Below are 7,005 nucleotides of genomic sequence, written 5' to 3' on the forward strand. Positions count from 1 at the left end.
AAGAGGCTATGACCTGCCCTGCATTCACAAGTAGAAGTTGGCCCATATATTATCAGCACATTATAGGCATTTAAACCAGTGCTACAATAACAAATCACAGACATTCAGCCTATTCCGAAGAGAAAATTAATCTACAGTGGTAATCGTAGGACTAGTTTGCTTTGAAATCCGTAATTTTGAAAGCATTTATTCGATACCTCAGGCTCAAACCATCATGCAGTGACAAAGTTTAATTGGATTTTTATTAAACATCAAGATCAGCGGAGAGCGCGAACGCAGTCCCCCACTACCATAAATTATGCAATCGAGATTTCCACATTTGGGAAATTCGCAGGGGTCAGCACAGCCGGAGTGCAATGGCTGAGCCTCACCCTGGGTGAACCGCCTTCTTGATCACGGTATCTCCCTTGCCAGGTAAGTATGAGTTGTACACATCGGTGGAGGGGTAGTCATTCTAGGGCAAATGTTTTTGACTAACGGTTACCACTTTGGCCCCAGATAATAAGGCATCATATCGACCAGGGTTTAATCACGTTCATGAATACAGTTGTGGAGAGAGCGGCGGAGAAGCGATTAATTTTAGTTTTACTTGGTTATATCACTGTCCGACTATTTTCCCATCATGCAACACGTAGAAATCATGCGTTTACATTTTAATATCTACACATGTGTCTGATATCACAAAAGTATGCGATATACCAAAATGCTGAAATCACGTCCGTGCACATAAAGCCAAACAAATGACACCAACTATTTCTGGTGTTTCGTAGCATTCCAGGAATTGTAGGTATTTCGTCGTTTCCTGAAGCTTGTGTTCTGCGCTCAGTAAAACATGTTGCAATTACACCATTGACCACTGGGTGGTTTACGACCCCCAGAATATTGTTTATAATTTTAATACTGAGTATTCTGGGTGGTTTACGACCCCCAGAATATTGTTTATAATTTTAATACTGAGTATTTTAGCTGGCCCAATCTTCTGTTTCATTGCTGCAATAAAATGTTCTCTAGGCCAGGTCGCAATTGTAAATGAGAACTTGTTCTCAACTTGCCTACCTGGTTAAATAAAGGTGAAATAAAAATAAATAAATAAATAAAAAGGCCGATATTTTTGCGCAATGTCATTTCAAAGAGCCAATAATTTGATTGTGAGTAGATCAATTATTTTCAAACAAGGGACAATGTCTGATTGTTTTTACTTTCAACACTGTTATATCCCCGGGTAATATCGAAGTATTACTGTGCATGTAAACATATTTATAAATAACCTCACAATGTTAGACAAATGCGACCGAGGTGAAGACAGATTCAGGTTGGATATTCAACGGATATTTGTGCTTTCAAACCTCAATAGCTTTCAAACCACTTGAGCCACAGACTCCAAATAAGTGTCATGATGTTGGAAAAATTGCACAGGTCTGCGTTTTGTATTCCTAGTTGAATCAGTACAAACCTTTTTTTTTTTTACATTTGAATTTCAATAGCTCCTTGATCATGTGACCTACTGACTTCAAACAAGGTTCAGAACATAGTCAGTGGGCCTACACATTGCATACCCATTAGTTTGTCCATTATCATCTCACATGTTTTTACATACATTTTTCAAACTTTCTAATTCCAATAGCTCCTTGGTCATGTGACCTACTGACTTCAAACAAGGTTCAGAACATAGTCAGTGGGCCTACACGTGGCACACCAGTTGGTTTGTCCATTTTCATGTCACACATTTTTATATACATTTTTTAAACTTAATCATTTCCATAGCTCCTTGGTCATGTGACCTACTGGACTCAAACAAGGTTCAGAATGTCCACTCAGTGGGCCTATACGTTGCACACCCGTTAGTTTGTCCATTTTAATCTCACAAGATTTTACATAATTTTTTCAAACTTTCTAATTTGTGACCTACTGACCTCAAACTACTTTCAGAATGTCCACGGACTGGTGGAGACGGGCGCCGTGAGGCGTCCAGTGCGGTGACACTACCGATCCCGGAGAAGCTGGCGGAAGTCCCGGGGAGAGTTCTCTTTTCTTTGTGAAGGGAAGGGCACCCTGGAATGGGTTCGCCCCAAGAGAGGGGCCCTAGCCCTGGAAAGCGTTGCGGTTCTGGTGGCGTCCGGTGAGCTTTCGCTGGCCCTTGAAAATCTGGGGGAGAGGGTGTAAATCTCGCGCCGGGCCGTACCAATATCCGCAGCAGGTCTCCAAGGTGAACAGCCTCTGGCATGTTAGAACAATGTATGTAAGGGAAGTCGGCAAGTCAGATCCGTAACTTCGGGATAAGGATTGGCTCTAAGGGCTGGGTCGGTCGGGCTGGGGTGCGAAGCGGGGCTCGAGCCGCGGCTGGGGGAGCAGTCGCGCCGTCGCCCTCCTCTCGCCACCATTGGAAGTTCGTTGTGCAGCCCATCTCGCGGTATATCGTGCGTGGTCTCGCAAGGGGCTGCGTGCGGGGGTTCGTCCGTGGGCCGAAGGAGGACCGGGGGTGGGTTCTCGCGACGGTACTCGCCGGCCCAGTTCGCGCTGGGTCACCAGCGGGTCGCATCGGCCGGCGCCTAGTAGCTTACTTAGAACAGGTGCGGACCAGGGGGAATCCGACTGTTTTAATTCAAACAAAGGACCGAGGTGGGTGTTGGCGCAATGTGATTTCTGCCCAATGCTCTGAATGTCAAAGTGAATAAATTCAATGAAGTGCTGGTAAACGGAGGGAGTAACTATGACTCTCTTACGGAGTCCTTAGCCTTAGTAAGGGAGATAACGAGGTAGCCCTAAAGCAGGGCTCTTCCAATCCCTCCCTGTATGTCACCTGTTTTCAGGTGTCGCTAACGATGCAAACCAAACGGGAGTTACCACGGTACTAGTCCGTACGCAAAGAGAGTCCTGCAGATGGTGACAGCTGTTGATCATTAAACGGAAGGCGGCAGTCGGTCCTGGAATATGGGGCTTTTGGTCAAGCATGAAAATGTGAGGGAGGCTCCCCCAGACTCAATGATTTGCTGCAAGGCTCTTGTAAATGAATCCTGACCTTGACAGGAAGCCAATTAGAGAATGATGGCTCGAACGCATCCCTGGCTTTGGCTGGGAGGGGGAGTTGTCCTGGGAGACGGCTGATGAAACTGTCCTACTGGCATCTGTCTGATCACAGAGCGGCTGTGGTGAAACGTTTAATCACGCGTCCCCTGTATATTTAGCTAACTCTAAACCGCGAAGGTTTGAATTGAATGCTGCCTTCGGCTGGACCCGCTAACAGTGGAGCACTAAATAGAGATGGAATGTGCTTAGCGGTTATGGACACTGCCAGGTCTCACGTCCGCCTGGGTGCGGGACTCTACACATTCTATGTGGGAGCTCTTCTTGCCGCCCCTCTCCTGATGCTCACTGCATGTTTGTGGGGAACCTGGTGCTAAATCACTCGTAGACGACCTGATTCCGGGTCAGGGTTGCGTACGTAGCAGAGCAGCACACTCGCTGCGATCTATTGAAAGTCAGCACTCGGTCCAAGCTTTTGTCGGGGACGGAAGGCATCTTCCTCCACCATCCTCCTTCTTTACTTATGGGTTACCAGGTGCCTGCAGAAGGGCCAGGGTCCAGAGGCCAGACACAGAATGTGAGAGAGCCCAGGCAGGCGGGTAGAAGGCGTAAGACATTGACATGGGGCTCTGGATAGGTAGGGGGCTAGGTGGTGGTCGCCCATCAGCCGGGGCCCGTCCTCTGGTGGGACTGTGAGTCAGGTTGGGACTCGCTGTAGAAGTCAAAGGGTCACCAGGTGCACAGCAGGAATATACATTTTTTTTTACATTTTAGTCATTTAGCAGACGCTCTTATCCAGAGCGACTTACAGTAGTGAATGCATACATTTCATACAAATTGTTTTTTCTTCTTTTTGCACTTGGCCCCCCGTGGCAATCGAACCCACAATCCTAACTTTGCAAACACCATGCTCTACCAACTGAGCTACGGGGAAGGCTAGACGTCTTAGAATATAGACGTCTTAGTGTCCGGGGAGGGGTGCGGGTGCCCCGGTACGCCTGGTGGGCAAGGTTATGGAGATGGCTGAGCCCCGGCCGGAATGCGGTGATGCCCAATGAGAGGGGTGTGTAAATTATGTGATTTGTGATTTCATGGGGAGCAACAGGCAGGTAGAGTGGGGCCAGGTGAAATTGGGCCAGGTACATCCAGGTGTAAGTAAAAATACCATATAAAGCCAAAAAATAAAAACACAGTAGAAAATATACATGAAAATCCTTGTTCTTTCAATCACATTCATGTCTCTACTCACCCTGTCTTCCTCCCTTTCTATGTCTTGATTTGACTTATCACTAGTGAAGTGCAACATTCTATCAAATCAATCAACTGGATCTGTTCCGAAGCTGTCTTTTACGAACAGGAAACATTTTATCAACTAGCCTATTCCATGTCCAGAGTTCCCTGCGCCAGTGAGCTCGATACAGACAGCTGTTTTTGCGCAAGGGAAAGAAAGGTATTTTATGATGTTTCCACTCTGTGAAGTGAATAAAAAATGACTGAGAAGCTCAGCGTATTAGTGGTGACTAGTGTCCACTGTACGTATACATCGTATTTTGGCGAATTTAGTTCGTCAAACGGGAACTTTTGGCATACTAACTATATCCATACCATGACCAATAAACATACTATATACTAAATTCACGTCACTAATAGTACAGTTAGTATGAGGATTCGAACACAGCTGAAGACGATCAGAAATCATAAAAAAAAAAAAATATATATATATATATATATATAAAAACATACATTTTTAAAGTGAAATGCCATGGCAGCCGCGGTGCAATTTAGAAGTAGCCCAAAAACCTGCCTCCCACGCACTAGCGGTTCTGGAGGGGGGCCAGTGCCCGTGAGAACAATTTTGGACCCCCTTGTGGCACACCCTAAATGTGGAGTATGAAATAGTTTTTACATAACTAATGCCTGCAATGCAGTGAAGAAAACGATATGACAACAATAACGTCTAATGTAACTGGCCCCTCTAACAGTACAACTGGCCCCAGCTTGGCCCCCCCAGTTGAAATGGTCTGAACCGCCACTGCTCCCGCGACCAATACATTTGCAACTGCAGCATCGGGTAGTTCAATATGGCAGTGAAACCGGGAACATGGCAACCCTCCTCGAGTCACGTTACCACGGTAACCGCCCAACACTTAAAGGGGCAGGTGAGTATTTTTGTGTATCTGATATTTCGGGTAAAAGACAAAAAAAACTCAAATTAAACAATATACCAATACTTCTTACTAGTTATACATTTGTTTTATAAACATCACAAAGCATGCTCATCTGTTTTGTTGGTGTAATTTCAGTGAACAAAAATATTTTGGCTGGTAAAAATGATTATCTACTTGATACAGTGGCTGGTCCAAAATTTTATTTTAGGCCCCAACTCCGAATTTTAAAAAGTTCCGCAGACAGTGTGTTAGCTAGGGTTGGGGTCAATGCTGTTGGTGGCTAGCTGACCATCTTGCTCAATATCCTAGTGGCATGTTAGCTAAAACTCTTAAAATATTAGCCTAGCTAGCTAGCTAAACAATGTAGCTATATTCAGATTTCATACCAGTATTCACCTAGTCCTAGTAGCTATTTTCAAATAATTGTTTGATATTCATGTTGCTCATTAAAACGCAAGCACAATAGCTTTTTAATTTTTTACATTTTTCAAGTAGCAAGCACCTGTGCCCTCTGCTTACCTCATCAAACCGGCAGTGGGAGGATCCCGGTGAGCTGTTATGAAAAGGTTATAACCACTCCCCACTGAATAAGCTTCATTCCAGATTCTCAGGATTTTAACACATTTATAAAATATAGACAAACAGTATTTTAATTGTACAGATATACTTTTTTTTGCCAGGCAGCCAGCCTTTTATGTGCATCTTATCTTCAACTTGGCCCATTTGTAATGTTCAGTAAAAAAGTGAATAAGCTTAATTCCGAAACACCTCTTTAGCTGTTCACTTGTAAAACAAATACATTAAATATACAGTACCAGTCAAAAGTAGGTTGGGTGATTGTGGAGGCCAAGGTCATCTGATGCAGCACTCCATCACTCTCCTTGGTCAAATGGCCATTACAAAGCCTGGAGGTGTGTTTTGGGTCATTGTCCTGTTGTAAAACAAATGATAGGATGGCGTATCGCTGCAGAATGCTGTGGTAGCCATGCTGGTTAAGTGTTCCTTGAATTCTAAATAAATCACTGATGGTGTGGGGGTGCTTTGCTGGTGACACTGTCACTCTCGAGTGGCGCAGCGGTCTAAGGCACTGCATCTCAGTGCTAGAGGCGTCACTACAGACCCATGTTCGATTCCAGGCTATATCACAACCGGCTGTGATTGGGAGTCCCATAGGACGGCGCACAATTGGCCCAGTGTCATCCGGGTTAGGGTTTGGCTGGGGTAGGCTGTCATTGTAAATAAGAACCTGTTCTTAACTGACTTGCCTAGTTAAATCACACCTCCTCCATGCGTCACAGTGGGAACCACACATGTGGAGATAATCTGTTCACCTACTCTGCATCTCACAAAGACACGGCGGTTGGAACCAAAAATCTCAAATTTGGACTCATCAGACCAAAGGACAGATTTCCAGTGGTCCATTGCTCGTGTTTCTGGGCCCAAGCAAGTGTCTTCTTATTGGTGTCCTTTAGTAGTGGTTTCTTCGCAGCAATTCGACCATGAAGGCCTGATTCACGCCGTCTCCTCTGAACAGTTGATGTTGAGATGTCTGTTTAACTCCGTGAAGCATTTATTTGGGCTGCAATTTCTGAGGCCGGTAACTAATGAACTTATCCTCTGCAGCAGAGGTAACTCTGGGTCTTCCTTTCCTGTGGCGGTCCTCATGAGAGCCAGTTTCATCATAGCGCTTGGTTTTTGCGACTGCACTTGAAGAAACTCGAAGTTCTTGACATTTTCCAGATCGACTGATCTTCATGTCTTAAAGTAGGTTGGGTGATGGTGGAGGCCAAGGTCATCTGATTCAGCACTCCTT

The 7,005-nt window shown here is 45.1% G+C and overlaps 1 non-coding gene across 1 annotated transcript; it reads right to left on the bottom strand.

The window, feature by feature from the left end:
- Positions 1–258: 258 nt before the first annotated feature.
- Positions 259–422, bottom strand: LOC123730685 (U1 spliceosomal RNA). Its single transcript, XR_006762120.1, has one exon. It is a non-coding gene; the product is annotated as a U1 spliceosomal RNA (small nuclear RNA).
- Positions 423–7,005: the final 6,583 nt, after the last annotated feature.

Source organism: Salmo salar, chromosome 25 (assembly GCF_965601325.2).
Source record: "Salmo salar chromosome 25, fSalSal1, whole genome shotgun sequence".
In the NCBI taxonomy this organism is placed as follows: Eukaryota; Metazoa; Chordata; class Actinopteri; order Salmoniformes; family Salmonidae; genus Salmo; species Salmo salar.